Consider the following 19,328-nt stretch of genomic DNA (forward strand, 5'->3'; position numbering starts at 1 on the left):
TAATTCCAACTTAGAGAAAACTGTGGCTGTTTGGACTCAAGTGATCAAGGTACTATGCACTCAGGAAAATCCAGGGCATATTAATTCTTCCTGACAATTTTGTCATGGCAGATATGACTATGCTTTAGTTTTAAAGAACATGAATAAAATAAAAAAAAAACCATCCTTGTATCCCTGGGATAAAGAGAATATGGCATTAAAGAAACTACATAAGGAGTTAACTTTCATTGTGGCAAAAGTTAGCCACTGAACAACCAAGTATTCTCGAATCGACTGCTGACAAACAGGACAGACAGGACATGAAACAAAGGACTACCCATTCTTGCCAAAACAAGTGTGATTGTGGCTTTAACAAAAGACATCTTCTGAGGCCAGGACAATATGGCACCATCCCTGAAGTGGGCTTTGCAATCCGGAAAAGGTACAGTGTCCTTTTCTTCGAAAGCAGCTGAACAGGCAATGGGCCCATGGCTTCTGATGTGCAGTGGAACAGCACCTGAAACAGTCATTCTTGAAGAGTAACTAAGCTCACACTTCTCAATGGTAGACTGGCATTTAATAGAGGGATGTGGAGAACAATGGGATGCTGAGATGAAGCCACACACACACAGCCAAAAAGAATGGACAGCTGAATTCAAAAAACATCAACAATTTCCAGAATTTAAAATCCTGAATCATGACATGACACTAGTGGAATTCATATGTTTCTGGTACATGGACTGCTCTCACCCAATGTGAGGTCGAACTGTTGACCTTGTGTACATCCTACTTCACAAATGAGTCTGTCAGATACGCTAAGCCTATAGGCTGAAGATGATGCCCCAACACTGTGGAGAAACCTCAGGTGACTGTCCAGGCAGCTGGCTGTTTCTGTCAACTCACATTTTTTTTTTGAAGCTGCTTGCATGTACTTCCTGTTTTTATTTTTATATTAGGTAATATTATTTCCTTCTTGGCTCTCTGAGGGAGTTGAAGATTAGTTAGTTATAGTTGAAGATTAGATAGTTATAGTTATAGTTTTCTTTGTTAAGAATTTCAGAAAAGAAACTCACTAAAGAGGTGAAAGTGTATAAATTTGAAAGACATTATAAGATAGTTGTGTTAGTAATATAAGTTAGGATAGAAAGTGAATTAGATACATTTTGGACTTACCAAAATAGGATAGATAATGGAATTATTTTCTCTGAATTTGTCAAATACAAATGGACTAGAAAAAAAAAAAAAAAGGAAATGACCAAAGAGAGAAACCAACAGACCTCCTTAATGGTCTTGCTATCTCTTATTAAAATGCAAGACTCAGTTCCAGAAGCTACTTTTAAGAGTGCTTACATTAATGTGTAAAATAACCATTGATTGTAAATGCTAATTTTTATGTGTGGAATCTTTGTAAGTAAAGTGAAAATTAATATTTAAAATTATGGAATGTAGTTCTATGTTTTTAACAATTCAATAACTTTTAGGAAGATGAAGAGACTGTAAATGTTCATAATTTAGGAACAACCTGCATTTACACATTTAGAATGATAGAAAATAGAAGAAGCTATTTGGTTATGTTAGGCTTGAAATAATTATGTTTAGTTAGCTTTATTGAATGTGTATTAAGTATTGTCAAGATTGATGGACATGGATTACCATGAGACTAGTAAGGAAACTCTCAACAGTTAGAACGTTGCTGTCATTTTTATTGTTTGAGTGAAGCCTTGTTTCTCTTTTCTGTGCTGGATGGGGAGTTCTGGCTTTGATGAGGATCTATATAATCAGAGACAGACAAGTTTTGAAACCAAAAGCATGGAGTCATTTGAGTCCCATAAAACTCAAAGTCTTCTGTAGAAGTCAGGGATAAATGCAATACTAGTCCTTTAGGGCAGGATGTGAATCTAAGAGGAAACTTTTAGCAATAATCCTCATGATTGTTTTATATGTGAATTTTTCCACCATACATATGCCCTTAAATTATATCTAATCTCCAAACGTGGATATGAGTAGGTCCTACATCTACCAACCATGATAAAATTATCTCACACAGACAAATTAATCATTTTCTAGAGACAAATGTCCTCGGGAATATATCACATGGCAGACATTATGCTGTAAAATAAACAATACACAACCACATCTCAGTGTTAAGTGAGGACATCTTAAGTCATATGGGATGGAAATAATGGGAAGCAACAGGGCTTTGATCACCAAGACTGATCTGGGTATACTGTAGCCAGTTGATCTCTGGAGCCATCTTTGAGCACTCTTTATCTTTTTCATTGAGGTAAGATCTCTCATTTGGAACAAGAGCCCACTACTATGACTATTGAAGCTACTCATCTTCCTATAAGGATCCGTCTCTGTCTCTCTAGTTGACCTCTGCACAATAGGCTATCAGTGGGTATTGGGGATCTGAATTACAGCTCATATATTCACTTCTTACAAGGAAATACTCTGACCATGGAACAATTTCTCTAGTCACTAAAATCATATGTTTTCATGCCGGTTTCTCAACAGACCTTTCATAAAGTACTAACATAGTATCCATATAAGGACTCTGTACCCGTATTTGCCTGAGGTTCCTAATACCATTGTGGGTACCAATGAGTTTAATTCCTGACAAGCTATAAAATTTTCTGTCTTTATCCTAAAATAGATTATTTTGTCCTTTGTAAACGTCGATGTTTGACTCAGGAATGGCGCCTCTATTCTCAAATACTCATATGTTGGTGGCTTGATTTTCCACAATGGGCTTTAGGAAAATGACTGGATCATTAAAATCATCAAGCGATCTTTATCTTCTATTCCACATCTTTGCATGAAAGTCCAGATCTAATATGAAATCACAATCAGAGAATAAGGAGATGATTGTCCCTGACTTTGAAAATACTTATACTATGTTGCATTTTGAACAATGTTAATATTTTCACACAAAATTCAGAATATATCAGAATTTTCAAATAGTATTCATCAAAAACCACAGAAGATTAGCAGAGGGCTCATTGTGATTTGAGATAGCATAATGTAAATGTAATATCTTGGAGAGATACCATAATTTATTAAATGACAGGAACCTAGCATAAAAAAATCCTCTTTAAAAATATTATCAAAGATGAGTGTAGTACCTTCCAATTGATGAGCAGCACAGGACAAACAAAGAATAATACAAAAATGAAAGAACATATGAACTTTGTTTAAAAAAATCACAATCTTGGACTTGTAATTATGTTATTACTAATTTCTTTTTTGTTTTTTTTTTAAGACAGGGTTTCTCAGTGTAGCTTTGCGCCTTTTCCTGGAACTCACTTGGTAGCCCAGGCTGGCCTCAAACTCACAGAGATCCGCCTGTCTCTGCCTCCCGAGTGCTGGGATTAAAGGCGTGCGCCACCACCGCCTGGCCTACTAATTTTTAATACTGAGATATAACATTGTTCCAGAAAGTTAACCAAGTTGATTGCTAAGTTTACCACTTTATTAAAGCCCTCTTTTGTTGCTTGAGAGAGACCAAGGATAAAAGGAGCACATTATTCCTGCTTTGTTTGAATGGTAAGTATCCAGGTCTGTCATTCGATGGGCACACAAAATGATTTGATTCAATGGTAATATCCAAGCATGTCTTCAGGGTTAATTATTAACTATCTTCATCACATCTGTGAATTTTCAGACTATTAAATCAGACAAAGAAATTATCCTGACTGCACACCTGCTGCTATTTATATATACAAGAACCTGTCATTTTAGAGCAAGGTCCAAAAATAAAAAATAAAAAAAATCTCCATTTGGAACATTGTGGCTTTACAATATCAGCAAATGTAACAAGTGAGATTGAGCTATAATCTTTTAACTTTTATGGAGCAAAGGTAAATTACAAATAATGAAAATGTAATAACATTGATTCAGTTGATAGCGATGCCCTAAATCAGTGCTGGAGCTAGATGCAGCTGTTGATACCTTACTGAAACCCAAAGTAAATTGGGGCAGTTCCCCCAGCAGCATAAATTAGTCAGAACCTTGGAGACATTGGGTATATTTTAGGAGTGAAGCAATGAACTCTCTTTCTAAGAATTATGTCACCTTAATTCAGTAATTTGGTATGCCTCGGGGTTTGCATGTATTTCAGAGATACTGTAATGAAGTGTGTGAGTATTCATTTAAACACAGAAGTCCCCCAAGAATAAAAGGCATGTCTAATTCACGAGGAACACTTCATTCTCAGAATGTTTCCAGAAGCAATGGCAACATGGACCAGTTAGGTGAGATAAGTTATTAGGAACACATGGGGTTGAAATGGACAAAATGTACTACAGAAATCATTGAAAACCAGGTCACTTGCAAATGAATTAATAAAGACCCATACAGTTTACAAACTGTCGAGCCAGGGAGTGTCTCCTCTTTCCATTTCTTACTGCTCTCTCTGGCTTGCACACACTTACCACCACAGTTTCATAGTCTCTACACCATACTCTTTGATTTTAGTGATTTAAGTCAAGTGTTACTCATAAAAAGGAGAATATAAAATGGGAGAAATTTTATTGGCCTTTTTCAGTAGTCCAAAAGAAAAAAAAAACTTACCATTGTATATTTTTGAAAATGATGAAAGAGGTATAGATTTTCATGATGAAGTCATCATGTTTATATTTATGACTGTAATTTGGTCACCAACAACACTGACTACTAGTAAAATTATGCACTACTAAACTGTCTTCATTCACAATAAACTGCTTCTATATAGAATATGCTTTTATTTTTACATGGGACTCATATATCAGTCTTGAGTTTACTATAATTGCATGTAATCTATATTTTACTTTCCAGAATAGAAATAAGGAGAGCATATTAGAAAAATTTGAGTTTTAGAATTAAAGGACTATTTTGAAACTTTGCCCTGTCATTTCTTGTTTTATTATTATTGTTATTAATTAAACTCTTAGAACTATAAGTTCTGATTTCATTTATGGGAACTATATGTGAGTCTTGAGAGACCATGCTTTTCCTTTATCACTGTGAACTACTTTTATATTAAGCCTAGAAATGTTAATTCTTGTCAATTTGGGTAATGAGAAGAAAACAAATGTTTGTTTGTCCCATTCTATTTGGTGTTTACATTAAATGCTTAAATGGTGTTGGTTTTCTCATTACTAGATTATGTGTGATTTGATTGTAGCTTTAAACTAATTTCATATTTAATTGTGCTAAGGATGTTTCAAAAAGTTGGTTGATTTTCTATGGTTCTAGAAAATAAACCTGAACTAAAACATCATCATGAGAAAATATCAATAGGACTGCACGACAAATTTACACACACACACACATGTACACACACACACAGAGGGAGAGACAGAGAGGGGGGGACAGAGGGAGAGAGGGAGGGAGGAAGGGAGGGAGGCAGGGAGAGATTGTTAACAAGAACTGAATCCATCCCAAGTGATCTCTAATAACCTAATTTTATGCTGGGCAGGAATGTATACAGAAAATGAAAAAAATATATATAACCACCAGTTTATGTGCACCCAATGTCAACATTTAAACAGATAAAAGGTGAAAACATGAACCTGGTATTTTGATTTCATTTTAAGTAACAAGATTACTGTTTTGGTTCATTTATTTTCACTAATGTTGCTGCAGTTTTGCTCATATAGACACAGCCTATGTTAGGTATTTTCATGGGGGGGGACTTCCAGGAGGGCATACTGAAAAAATTTTCATATTTTTCCTCTTTGGAGTTTATACTGTTAAATATTACTAGATATGTACCGACGACATGTTTAGATTAGAATTTCTTGGACCCTCTCTTAATAGTATGATTATCATAACATTTTAATTAAGGTACAGAAGTGTTGTCATGGTCACTTCAGCTGGAAAAATCAAGGCCATTATTGTGGAGGACAAATACTAATTAGTGATCATTAGTGTATTAGTATTATTTGTATTGCTGTGATGAATTAGGACACTTTATAAAGAAGTACATAATGTTTACAACGCTGAAGGTTCCAGGTCCATAGGTCCCATATATTTATGATCTTTTGATGTGCAAAGACCTAAGACAATGCACAATATCATATTGTAATACCTCTACATGCTCCCACTTTTTGTCAACACACTAAGATTCATTAAATAATTCATGGGGTTGTGGTCTTAAAAATATCATGGCATCTGAATCATTGTCTATAGGTACCCCTTTCCATACAATATAAGGATGAGTTTTGTTGTTCTTCATACCTTACAATGCAATTTATTTCAGCATATGAACCCCCAATGACTGTTCAAGCTGCATTTACATCACAACAACTGCAACACAATGCTTTACCACAATATTAAGAAATACATTAGAGTGAAAAGGAATACTTCAATTGTTTTATTTCAAATTTCTGGTACATTTAAGACTTATTTCTGTTTTTTAATGTCACTCTCTGAAATCTGAAATTTTGAACAAATATTTAACTTTAGAATTAAAGTTTTATATAAAAACAAATATTAAACCATAAATAATTATGTACTCACTAATATGATGAAAGGATGTTTATTTGGAAACATGTGTCTTTTAATATTGCTCTTATACTCTGTGTTCTGTGATGTTATTCACCTAACTGGATTATGCTGGTTCTTCATTGAGAAAAATAATGTTTTAAAGATGTAAGTAAAGTTTTTCTTTTCTATTTTTTTATTAAGAATTTTTTTATTCACTTTATATAACAATCACAGATCTCCCTCTTTCCTTCTCCCACCTTTCCAGCCTCCCCCGCCACCATCCACCCCTCATTTCCTCCTACAAGAAGGTAAGCCCTCCCATGGGGAATCAGCAAGACTGGTACATTCAGTAGAGGTAGGTCCAAGCCACTCCCCCTGACTCTAGGCTGTATGAAGTGTCCTATGATAGGTAGTGGTCTTCAAAAAGTCTGCTCATGCACCACAGATGGATTCTGATCCTACTGCCAGAAGGCCCTTTAAGCAGATCAGGCTAAAAAACTGTCTTGCTTATGCAGAACGTCTAGTCCAGTCTGACGCAGGCTCCACAGCTATTGATCTAAAGTTCATGAGTTCCCACTAGTTTGGTTTGGTTGTCTCTGTAGGTTTCCCCATCATGATCTTGATGCCCCTTGCTCATAGAATTTCTCTTCTCTCTCTTTAACTGGACTCCTGGAGCTTGGCCTGGTGTTTGGCTGTGGATCTCTGCATCTGCTTCCATCAGTTACTGGAGAAAGTCTCTATGATGACAGGGTATTCATCGATTTGATTACTAGGGTAAGCCAGTTCAAGAACCCTCTCCATAATTGCTATTAGTCTAAGCTGGGGTCATCCTTATGGATTCCTGGAACTTCTCTAGCACCAGATTTCTTGCTATACCCATGATGTCTTCTTTTATCATGGAAGGCATTGCTTTCATTGCTCTCCCACTCTTTCATTGCTCTCCCACTCCATCCCTGTTCCAGCTCGACCATCCCTTTCCTTTATGTTCTCACTTCCATCTGCTACTCTCCATTGCCCACCCCTCATCACCAGTTTACTCATAGAGATCTCATCTATTTCCCCTTCCCAGGGCAATCCATGCATCCCTCTTCTGGTCCTCCTTGTTAGCTAGCTTCTCTGGAGCTGTGGGTTGTAGTCTGGTTATCCTTTGCTTTACATCTAGTATCCCCTTATGAGTGAGTACATACCATGTTTGTCCTTCTGTGTCTGGATTACCTCACTCAGGATGATATTTTCTACTTCCATCCATTTGCCTGCAAATTTCGTGATGTCATTGTTTTTTACTGCTGAGTAGTATTCCATTGTGTACATGTATCACATTTTATTAATCCATTCTTCAGTTGAGGGGCATCTAGGCTGTTTCCAGGTTCTGGCTATTATGAATAATGCTGCTATGAACATAGTTGAGCATGTGTCCTGTGGTATGATTGAGCATTCCTTGGGTGTATGCCCAAGAGTGGTATAGCTGGATCTTGAGGAAGATTGATTCTTAATTTTCTGAGATACCACCATACTGATTTCCAAAGTGGCTGTACAATTTTGCACTACCACCAACAGTGGACGAGTGTTCCCCTTGTTTCACATCTTCTCCAACATTTTTGATCTTAGCCATTCTGACAGGTTAAGATGGTATCTCAGAGTCGTTTTGATTTGCATTTCCCTGATAACTAAGGATTTTGAGTAATTCCTTAACTGTCATTTGGCCATTTGAGAATCTTCTGTTGGGAATTCTCTGTTTAGCATTATAGACAATTTTTAAAATGGATTGTTTGGTATTTGATGTCTAGTTTCTTGAATTCTTTATATATTTTGGATATCAGTCCTTTGTCAGATGTGGGGTTGGTAAAGATCTTTTCCCATTCTGTAGGCTGTCATTTTTTTCTTACTTACAGTGTCCTTTGCCTTACAGAAGCTTCTTAGTTTCAGGAGGTCCCATTTATTAATTGTTGCTCTCAGTGTCTGTGCTACTGGTGTTATATTTAGGAAACAGTCTCCTGTGCAAATGCATTCAAGGTTACTTCTTACTTTCTCTTCTTCAGGTTCAGAGTAACTGGATTTATGTTGAGGTCTTTGATCCACTTGGACTTGAGTTTTGTGCATGGTGATAGATATGAATTTATTTGCTCTAAGACCTAGTCCCTGGGACCCAACCAGTCCCCAGGAACCTCTACCCATTGCTACCCCACTTGCCAGCCAACAGGGAAGACTTCTGAGGGCAGGTTCCCACACAAAAACCCTGCATCGTACCCTGCAATATACAAGACCTATGCCTTACCCCAAACCTACCCTTCCCCCTGCAACCCCGGTGGTTTCCTGAGACACAGAATCTGCCAGCTCTTATTGGCCCAAGAGCTCTATTGAACCAAGAGAGGCTTCCTGAGACAAATGTGCCAGCTATGATTGGACCAAATGCCCTGATGGGACCAAGAGTGGCTCCCTGAGGCACAGACACAGCAAGCACAGATCGGACCAAGAGCAGCTTGCTTAGAAACAGGCACCTCTTGAACCTATTGCAAGAAGAGATGGGTAGAAGCCAGTACAAAAATACATACAATACCATAAAGAGCAATATGGCATCACCAGAACCTAGAGCTTCTACAACAGCAAGTAGTTTTTTAAAGAAAACTAATTTCACACTAAATGAAATACATACAATGAAAAGAAAGACATAAAGTATCCACAAATAAATCATAAACAGTAGTCAATAGTGTAAATCATGTTTACATTTAGTTAGGGACACACAAGAATTTTATTTATAGCATTCTGTCTTCTGAGTACTAAAGTAACAAATCTGCAGTATATTTTCAGGGCTCACGTATGTGTTTATATCAGTATGTATGAGAGTTGACAGAGTAGGGAATGACTATGGACAAATGTAGGCTGTTCTCATTACTTCTAACTACATACAACATTACAGAAAAACAACCTGTTTTCATTTGGAAAGAAAGACTTCAGCTTGGAATATTACTTGCTGTGATGAATAAACAGTTGTATAGACTAACTATTAAAACATCAATATTACTAAATGTGAATATTTCAAGGCAACACACTAAAGCAAGCTCACTGCATTTGATTTCTGTGGTTCTGTTTGACTGAAAGTCTCAAAATCATCTTGTGAGAGTAAGTCAAGGTACCAAAAGAGAAAGCAATATTGTGCATAAAGAAAAGGAAAATAAAGTTTTATCAACATCTACAATATTTGCTTTACTATGCATGTCAATTAATATGCTTTTTTACATTCTTCCTTTTATTTTTTTAGATTAAAATTTAATTAAGACATGTTCCCCTTTCCTCCAGCCAAACCCTCACTCACATATACCCTACTCTCATTCTTTTTCAAATTAATAGTATCCTTATTTATTAATGTTGTTACATACATATATTTCTAAATTCACAAATACAAGTGAAAGTGAAGTACAGTTGTCTCATGTGAGGAGTGGCACAAAAAGGTGTGGCTTTGAGGTATGAAGATGAATATGGTCATTTTGTGAAAACTTTAAAATGAATTAAGATTTAAAAAAAAGAGAATGTTTGATCCCAGGATACAATGCAGAATGCTTCATTACCTAATAACCTACAGAAAGATCCTCAATGACAGGGTGGAGCATGAGAAACATAGCTAAAGAATGGTACCCCTATGTCCAGAGCTAAAAGAGTTAAACCTATGCTCTGATTGACAAAGTGACTCAGGCTTGCAAGGTTGATGCTCCTTTCAGTGAACATTGGATTTGAACAGGAAACTATGGGAAGTGAACAGTGTGATCTCAGCTCCTCACTGGTGGAGCAATAAGTTACAGATGAACAATAAGTGAAAGGAAGAATCACGTGTGATAATTGGCTACAGTTGGATCCTCAGCTTGTGTCATAACTGAGCTGGCCATGAACTCTATCCTCCTGATTTTACTTCCCAAATTCTGTGATTACAGATGTGTGCCACCACATTCAGCATCATTCTTATACTTAGAATTCCACCTGACATGTTAAAAGAGCAATAGGATGAGAGTCATTTGTAACCAATGCTGTGAGAACGGCCTTTTCCTTTCACAAAAAAACAAGAAGTTAAGGGACAAACATTATTCTGATACAATGTAATAGAGTTTTGAGATAGAATAGACAATAGATGATAGACAGACAGACAGACAGGTAGACAGACAGATAGATAGATGATATTTAGATAGAGAGATACCTATGAAACCAGAGTTCAAGTATACCCTTAAAATACTACCTAAAGGATGCATTAGGGAGACAGAGACAGAAGGCCATAAGTTACAAGCCAGCCTCTGTCAAAGAGTGACATTGTCTCAAACAAAGCAAAACAAAGAAAAACATCAGTCAGGGATGTAATAAAGTGATGGAGAACCCTTCTACTACATCTAGTGCATTGCCCCATCCCAACATTGAAACCATAAAATCAATACAATTAATCAACACTTATAATGTGGAAATTAGGGAATAATGTACAGCAGGCCATTCTACCCAACAATTGCATCTATGTATCAAACAGAAGCAAATCAGTCTCTGATTCATATTACTACATACCCTTCATTATGGTACATTTTATATATGACACTTAAATATAAGGTAGGAAAAATAATATCATTTAATCTCCATTGTTATGTATGTGATAGTGTGTGTATGTGTTTGTGTTTGTATGTAATGAGTATGCACATATACCCTGGTAGGTCAATATATTGTGATTAGCCTCCCTGAGATGATATGTTATAGGGGAGGCTAATCACCTTAAACTAAGGGCCTCTAGGGTGCTCCATGATTGTGCTGTCAGTAAGTCAGGCCATCTATTACACATGTTCACACACTTGTTCTACTGTAATGGGAAGTTTGTAATCAAAACTCCTTGCTCTATGTTTTACTGTGTTAAAAAGTTAGTGTGCCAATTTGCTTAAAGAAATGAAAATTTCAAATGAAGAGTGAATACTAACAGATCCAATGTTCAATCTTTTGAGAGGAAAAAGAATACAAACCATAAAGAGGAAAAAGAAAAAAGAAAAAAAATAATTACCAAATTACCAAACGATAAATAATTATTCTATCACTCTGTTGTTTGTTTGATTTGGTCTTTTCCCCTTTCTTCCAATATTCCACATTATACTTTATTTTTATAGTTCACCCAGTGGTGATTTAATTAATAATGGACAGTCTTTGAAATTTGTATTTGAGCTAAAAGACTAATTTAACTAATGACATAATTTATATATCAGAAGTTAAACAAAATCAGGATTATCATTTTATTGCAAAATGTGATATACTTTATTGGGTATAAAGTATATGCTACATGTTTTACAGTCATGGAGAATAATACATGGTAATGTGTTTACCATTTATCTCAGAATTGGAAGGTATAGGTAATACATGATCACTAAGTGGCTGGAAACTACACGGAGGTCAGTTAGCCAGCTACATGAGTTGTGGGTACAGATCTTCACTTATAGATAAGTTTATGGTATGAATGTGAACACTCTTTCATATATTTTGGCATATATATATATATATATATATATTTCATTTTAAGTAACAATATTGATCATTTATCAGTTTAAATGTTAGACTTAGAGAAATGTAGGAATTTACATTGGAGGCCTTTTTTGGGGGAATGCTTTTACAAATAACAGCAGAGAATGAAAATACCAACCACCCACAGTGTGTAGCAAAATTTGCAAACAGGTACCCCAAGAAGTAATGCTGCACATAACAAAAATGAGTGCAAGTGTTTCTGTTGTCTTTTCTGAAGCTACGTATAACACCTGCCTCTTAGTTCTTAATTTCTATTCTTAAAGTTATAATGATTCCAAGAATTGATTTTGTTGAACAGTTTGTTTGTGGAAGCAGTGATGTCTGCCAAATTAAACCATTTCTGTGAAGAGTGCTCATTTATCTTCTTTGGATTTCAACCAAGCACATTTCAGAGATAATGACATAATGTAACTGCAAAACTTCAACTTGACTGGCATAAGGTTTAAGTAGAAATATTCCATCTCTGACTCTATCCATATCCATATATATTAGGCATGTTGCCCGTTTTTACATTCACTTATCCTTAGGGTAGTGAATCTCAGTTTTGTCTGAATATCACAGTCACTTGGGAAGCTGGGGAGGATGTTGATATTTATATTCTATCCATAGAAATTCAGATTTAATTGGTCGTGGGCACTGAAACTCCTCCAAGTCATTCTAATATCCAGTGAATTGTAGAATCACTGTCAGTATTTCAAGGGTTGAGCAAAGAAGATAGAATCTTTGATTTTACGAACACTCCTTCAGAATTACCAGATGAGAGCACTGAGTGCTGCTTTGAAAGTGTTTTAAAATAACAGACTTTTTATGATGTAAGTTTTTGTTATAACTTGCTTGCTATAAATCAGTAATTTAAATCCAAGAAATGAAGCCAATTTCTATATTGACTTGGTACCTAATCTATAAAGTTGAGAATTCCAGATTTTCTACTATGTTGTAATGTTCTAATTGCAGTACTATCACAAATGATGTCATTAATATAAATTAAAATGCATGCAGTAGTATATTAAATAAGCAGGTCACCAAAGAGAAATAAAATTATCACATGTAGAATTTTATGATTTCCATGGCATGGCTGCTCTTAAGCTACTCTATAATGTCAACCTGCTCAGCATTCAATGCTGGCTTCAACAAATGACTACCAGTGGCATTATATATACCAGGCTTAATAAAGACTACTGACCATTCTTGGAGAAATATGTCAGTTCTTCAGTTTGTACATCATTGCTTCTAGTTGATAGGGAAGAAATGAGAGGTTTGAAGAATAAAAAGCTTTTCAAATCAAGTCAGGCAGAAACCTTCAATTTTGAACACAGTATGAATCAAACGTACTTCTTGTTCTAGATTCATGATAGAGTCTCCACAGTTAAAGAAAGAAATTATATCCCACTATTAGGGATATATATATATATATATATATATATATATATATATATATATATATATATATATATATATATAGAGAGAGAGAGAGAGAGAGAGAGAGAGACAGATAGAGCAAATCTGTTTATAGAAACAGTTTAATGACTGTTATGAGGTGGGAATAAAATAAGATAGATGATACAATAGAAAGAGATTGACAGAGGCAGCAGTTTCAGGTTGGATGGCAGAGGATTTGCTGAGAAGTCTCACTTGAATTGGCAAAAAGAGGACCACAAAGTAATGATGCTCTAACAGGTTGTATTAATTAGTAGGGTGAACAAAAGATTTTTCGTCATGTAAATGCTGCAGAGAAAGAAGGAAAAGTTATAGATTGCTGGTGCAGTAGACCAACTGTACTATTGTACACTTGATTTTATTTACCTGCGATTTAAACTATTTTAGGTATCTAGCTCTGATAATGTTGAGCTCCAAGTTATGATTCCAAAGGTTAGTTGGCTTCACTGACCAAGAAGGCGTAGAGCCCATGAGATAGACAGTTTTCAGATGTAGCTCAGGCAATAATAACAGGGATTAGAGTACACTTTCTTATATTATATGTTGAGGTCTCATCCCTGCCACTTTTCATGGTTTGTTTGGTGAGCATGATGTTCCTGGTTCCTCGTGCATATTTTTAAAGTGACCTTATCTGAATACTCTGCTCTTCAAATCTATTGCATGAAATTCCCTTGGACTTCTGCAAAAGTAACTAGAAAACAATGGTTAGAACTAAGCATGATGAGGTAAATTTGAATTATGGTACAATTGCTGTGTAAAGGTGTCTGTATTTGCTGATCATTTCACTGTAGTATTTAGAGAAATAGAAAAATTTAGATCTCATTAAGAAAGAGACAGAAAAATCAGATGTAAAGAGAAAAAAATGAGTTAAATAGAGAAACTTATTAAAAAAAACTATGGACACACTAAAGGAAGTTTAAAAAAAAAGAATGACATATTATCCTGGTGCTCTGCATAGCAGGAAACTTGCATTTCAACCACTACAGTTCTACAGAGAACTGACTTCAATTTTAAAATACTATTTAGGAAATTGGAGATATTTACAATGATAATACATAAAAGGAAAATGCTTTGGATTGGACACAGTGACAGGAAGGAATAGCTGTCAATAGAGACAGGAGTTTCTTTTCTTCTCATATTCTTAACAGGAATAGAACACACTGGCATGATAATACATGGAAACTACTATATGTAAAGCCATCTTTGTGATGATCCTCCATCCTGAAATACCTTGAAGACTAAGTCCATTGTGATGGTAAAAATCCATTGTCAAACTGGCTGTTTGGACTCACCTAAGAGACATGTCTCTAGTTTTGACTATAAGGATGTCTCCAGAAAGATCCAAATAAAGATAAAAGACCCACTACAAATGTGCATAGCACCTTGGCCTGGTTTCCAGGCTCAGTGAAAATGGAAAAGGGAGGTGCTACTGGATTTCCAGCATTCGTCCCATTCTGCTTCCAGACAAAGGCTTGAATGGAAAGTGTCTCTCAAAGAATCACGTTTGAACAGTTATGTTCACTACAAATGAGCATAACAACCTTTATCTAGGTATATCTCTCACTTTAAAATATGTTTAGATGAAAAGAGTGAAATATACTAAAATTACAGTCTGGTTAGGGAATTCAGATCTTTCACAAAAAGAGAATCATGATGTTTTTCAGTTAGTAGGAAGACAACAGTATGTTTTTGGGTTTTTTTTTGTTTTTTTTGTTTTTTTTTTGTTACACTTTCTCTCATTCCTACAAATCTGAATTTGATTTTTAGCTTTCAAGTTTGGGTTATGCTGCCAGAACACAAATTTTAGTGAAACCAAACCTATTAATTGATATCTCAATATAATATGTTAAATATCTCATATTTAATCTATATACTGATATTTTCTCAGTTTCTTATTGTGTAAGAAGTTAAATAGAGAAACAGAGAAATATTGATATAAATAGTGCTATATATTATTAAAAGAAACATATGCTATGCTAGACATTATAAACTCCAAGTGGTATAATTTTATAATTTCAGACTTATGATGTGTCAAATACCCAGATTGCTTTTATATTTGTAGAGAAAGAAAGAGATTCTTGAAATAGCATTAATTTATAATCAAAATGGAATTAATTAAAAATTAATAGATAAACTGTATTTGGTCTCCTAGCTTAATGCATAGTCCAAAACAACTAACACCTTACTTACTATTCATTGACTATTGAGAATTTTAGACTATATAGTCAATCAAGCTTGCTGGATGAATGATTTTCATGTATTATGCAAGGGATGCTAATGGGTTTAAGGTATTAATATTTTCATACCTAAGATTGACATATGAATATGATAGCCTTAAGCCTTTTCTATAAGCTTATATTTTGAATGAATTGTTGATAAGCTAATTATAATAAAAACATAATATTTACTTCTACTTTAACATTTTAATTTTAAAGATGTTAGCTTTATAAATTTAATTCTTTTTAGGATGTTTTCTTTTAACATTGATTATATTCACCTCTTTTATCCTCTTAATTTTCTTATAATCATATAACATATCAGACAAAAATTGAACATTAAAATTACTTAAAAAATAAAATACTGCTTTCAAGATATGTTATTATTTGAAAAATAAACCCATTATAAAAAAAGCCTCAAGGAGCATGTCAATTAGCTATTTTTAAGAATAAAAGTAAAAATAGATGCCACTTGAAATTTTTATATCATTTGATGTGTTTTGGCCCAAAGAGATAAATTTTGTTGCAGTATCCCTAGACATTTATACAATGTGAATTCTTTTCCTGAATACTCCAGAGCAGTGGTGGTTAGGTACTCCAATGCATTTATTGATTTCTCCTTCAGGACAGAAATGGAAGATGTGAACTTAGCAAGCTAAAGTTTCCTGATAAAAATGGCACTTTTGGGTTTTTGTGAATCTCAGGTGGAATGAATGTCTGAGAGTTTCATAGAAACAATGTGACAATTGTCTGGGAAATGGGGCATATATTTCCTTCCAACTGAAGCTTACCATTCTTTTACCTGTAGACAATGGATATCACTTAAAATGAACATTTCTACAATTCTATTCTGCAGTTTAGGAACTCTCTATAAAATATTAATTGATCACAATTGTTAAAATTATAACCTCATTTGTACAAAAATTTATTAGTCCTATAGGTAGTACAAATAATTGATTATTTTCTTGACTTGTTCTAGACAATAAAATTTGAGGTGAGTTTGAGTAGATTTCTTTAGATATGAACACGATTTCCTACATAAAATTCATTTAAGCAAAATTCAGCAAGAGGAAGTGATTGATGTGTGCCAATGGAGAGCTCTCTTTTCTATAAATCACACAAAGATGGTAGACTTATTGTACGAGGAAAGCCAAGTCAGGCTTCAACATCAGTGAGGTTCATTCCGGGAACTATCATGACAAGTAAGCAGTTGGAGTGGCCAGCTTCTCCTTTGCTTGTATCACTTGATGTACAATTTTAATGTTACAGGGTGGCCTGTAGGGAACGGCTGGTGCACATACCTAATATGAGTTTGGCAAAGCACTTTGAAAAGTCTGTGGTTGCCGGGCAGTGGTGGCGCACGCTTTTAATCCCAGCACTCGGGAGGCAGAGCCAGGCGAATCTCTGTGAGTTCGAGGCCAGCCTGGGCTACCAAGTGAGTTCCAGGAGAGGCGCAAAGCTACACAGAGAAACCCTGTCTCGAAAAACCAAAAAACAAAAAACAAAAAAAAAAAGAAAAAAGAAAAGTCTGTGGCTAACTGACATTCCAACAAGACCTGTGTGCAAGGACAACCTTCATTGAGAAAAATCAAAGAGTACTGTTACAACTGCACGGCAACAGGGGATATTTATACATCCTTCACACTTCAATTTCTATAAGTATTATTTCTCCCCATGTAATGTTAGAATAATATTGCCATTAAAAATGTCATTAATTATGAAAAGATGTACTATGTTTGGCATTTTGGATCTTTGTGGTTAATATGGCAGGTTAAAGAAAAACAATTATTCATTGGAATTGGTAATCTTTATTTATTTTTAATATTATTATTATTTACATCATGACCATAGTTTCCCCTCCTTCCTCTCATCCCAGGTCCACCCCCACTTCTATTCTTCACCTCTCTCCCCATCCTCTCCACCATCCCTTCATCTACTTCTTCATTTCTATTCAGAAAAGGGCATGCGTCCCATGGCTACCACCAAAATGTGGCATATCAAGTTTCAGTAAATCAAGGTACCTCCCCTCCTATTGAGGATGGACAATGCAACTCAGTAGGAGGAATAGGGTCTCAAAACCCTGCAAAAGAGACAGAGACAGCCTCTGCTTCCATTGTTAGGAGTCCCACATGAACACCAAGCTACACAACTGTAACATATGTGCAGAGTGCCTAGGTCAGTCCCATGCAGGCCTCTGGTTGCCAGTTCAGTCTCTGTGGGCTCCTATGAGCTCAGATGAGTTGCTTCTGTGGGTTTTCTTGTGGTGTCCTTGACCCCTGTGGCTCCTACAATCCTTCCTCCCTGTCTTCATCTGGATTCTCAGAGCTCAGCCTAAAGTTTGGCTGTGGGTCCCTGCATCTATTTCCATCAGTTACTGGATGAAGCCTCTCTGATGACAATTGGGCTAGGCACCAATCTATGAGTATAACAGAATATCACTACATTGTCAACTTTTTTGTTTTGTTTTGTTGCAAGTCGTGTTTGTTTCTATCCTAGATCTCTGGGACATCCAGCCTCTAGGTCCCGGCACTCCAGGTCCTGTCAGGGGTGTGTTCCCCATCATGGCATGAGACTTAGGCTGGCCCACTCTTTAGTTGGCCACTCCCACAATTTCTGAGCCACCTTTACCTCAGCACGTCTTGTAGACAGGACAAATTGTACATCGAAGGTTATGTGGCTGGACTGGTGTCTCAGCCCCTCCACTGGAAGTCTTGCCTCATATTTGGAGATTGCCAGTTCTGGCTATGTATCCCCTGCTGTAAGGAGTCTTAGCAGGGGTCACCCTTGTAACTTTAAGGGAGTTTCCCTTCCACTAGGTTTCTACCCCATCCTGAAATGCCCCCCTTTTCCAGTCATGTCTTAACATCACTCTCCTCGCTCCATTCTCTAATCTGATCCTTCCTGTTCCCATCTCTCCCTGAAAAAAATATGGAACACTTTACAAATTTACATGTCATCCATGCACAGGGACTGTGCTAATCTCTGTATTGTTCCAGTTTTAGTATATGTGCTGCCCAAGCGAGCACCCTTGTGTTTATTTGTTCATTTTAATTTACTATCGGGAGTCAGAGAGTTTTCTTCCTCTCAATGTTCCTAAAAATAAGGTAAATTTCTCATCCTCTCCTGTGCCTGGTGAACTATGGCGGTGTGATGGATAAAAAATGGTAAGAAGCAGTGTGCTTCAATATCAAACAGTCCTGCCTCTGCACTGCACATTGATATCTGCTCCTCTCAGCTATTTTCTTCTTAAAATTATCCCTGTATGTTGTATGTCATATGTATGTGTACCCACGGAGACCAGAAGAGGACACTGGATGCTTTGGAGTTTGAGTTATATAGGCATCTGTGAGTTATATAAGATGGGTAGTGGGAACAGAGCTTGTGTCCACTGAAATAGCAGTAAGTGCTCTTAGCCACTGGGCCATTTCTTCAGTGCTCACTATTACTTTTTCTTACTCACAGAATAAATATAGCAAAGAAAGTCTGGTAATTACACAGTGAAAATGGCTGAGTTCTCAACCACTAGTGTCCCTTATTATATTGAGCTACAAATACTCCTGCCATTACCATCTCCTTGGATTTATATGGAATCTGGATACTCCTACATATTTGTGGGTTTGTTTTCAGATACATTGATTTCAGTTGCAGTAATTAACCAACTAAAAACTCCATCTCTGGTTTATTTTAAATTCTGGG

The 19,328-nt window shown here is 35.9% G+C and overlaps 1 non-coding gene across 1 annotated transcript; it reads right to left on the reverse strand.

The window, feature by feature from the left end:
* Positions 1-18,554: 18,554 nt before the first annotated feature.
* Positions 18,555-18,658, reverse strand: LOC131913890 (U6 spliceosomal RNA). Its single transcript, XR_009379969.1, has one exon. It is a non-coding gene; the product is annotated as a U6 spliceosomal RNA (small nuclear RNA).
* Positions 18,659-19,328: the final 670 nt, after the last annotated feature.

This window comes from Peromyscus eremicus, chromosome 6 (assembly GCF_949786415.1).
Source record: "Peromyscus eremicus chromosome 6, PerEre_H2_v1, whole genome shotgun sequence".
Taxonomy (NCBI): domain Eukaryota; kingdom Metazoa; phylum Chordata; class Mammalia; order Rodentia; family Cricetidae; genus Peromyscus; species Peromyscus eremicus.